Source organism: Tachysurus vachellii, chromosome 19, assembly GCF_030014155.1.
Source record: "Tachysurus vachellii isolate PV-2020 chromosome 19, HZAU_Pvac_v1, whole genome shotgun sequence".
Lineage (NCBI taxonomy): Eukaryota > Metazoa > Chordata > Actinopteri > Siluriformes > Bagridae > Tachysurus > Tachysurus vachellii.
This window is the reverse complement of record NC_083478.1, coordinates 21025467-21026304: the sequence shown is the minus strand read 5'-3', so window position 1 is coordinate 21026304 and position 838 is coordinate 21025467.

Genomic DNA, 838 nt, shown 5'->3' with positions numbered 1-838 from the left:
CAGTATCTTAGTTACGTACGCCAGCGATGGATTTGTTTAGAGTTACAAACAAACCTTTAACTATAATAAGGACCTCCAGCTGCCAGATGTGGTCAATAAATCATAGTATTTTGATTGAACAAATAAAAGAGAAAATATTAAATCAGTTGCATATTAAAGCTCATAATAGACACTGAAGCCTGATGAATGAATTGGGGCAAAGAAAGCTATAAAAGCAGAAAGGATACTGTGTGGAACAGCCTCAGCTCTCTCTCGCTGTCCTTTCTCAGACGGAATTAAAGCGAAGGGTGTGTAACTGAGCCACAGCTCTCGGCACGGTGTCTCCGGTCAGACCTGGTTCCCCTCCAGCGAGTATTAACTCCAAACGGAGGTTTAAACCTGGGGAGTCAGAGCCAGACAGAACAGGCCTTAATTAAAGCCAGCCAACTGTACCAAAGATTAATGGATGCATGAGTCACATCATCCACTCTCCCATGAGGACAAAAATAACAAGGAGCTCGCTATCAGGACTGTAAAAGTCTCCCAGAGTGGGGAAGGGTGTACGGGAGATTTTTGAGAACGAAAGTAAAGAAAGGTTACAGTTTTCATTAGGATGGTTTCATCAACAGATCGGATGGCAGAGATAAAAAAAAGGGCCCAAGGAACACCAGCTCAGGGCATGGAGGACTTCCAGTGTAGACCATCACTCAGGTGTATGATGTTGGGACAAAGAACAGGAGCAACAGGCTGAATAGAAGAAGCTTAACCTTTAAGATTTAACCGAAGCGTAGGGAAAGACAAGGAGGTTTGACTGATTACAACAAAGGACCAGTAAGAAACCAACAAAATGTTTATTTTT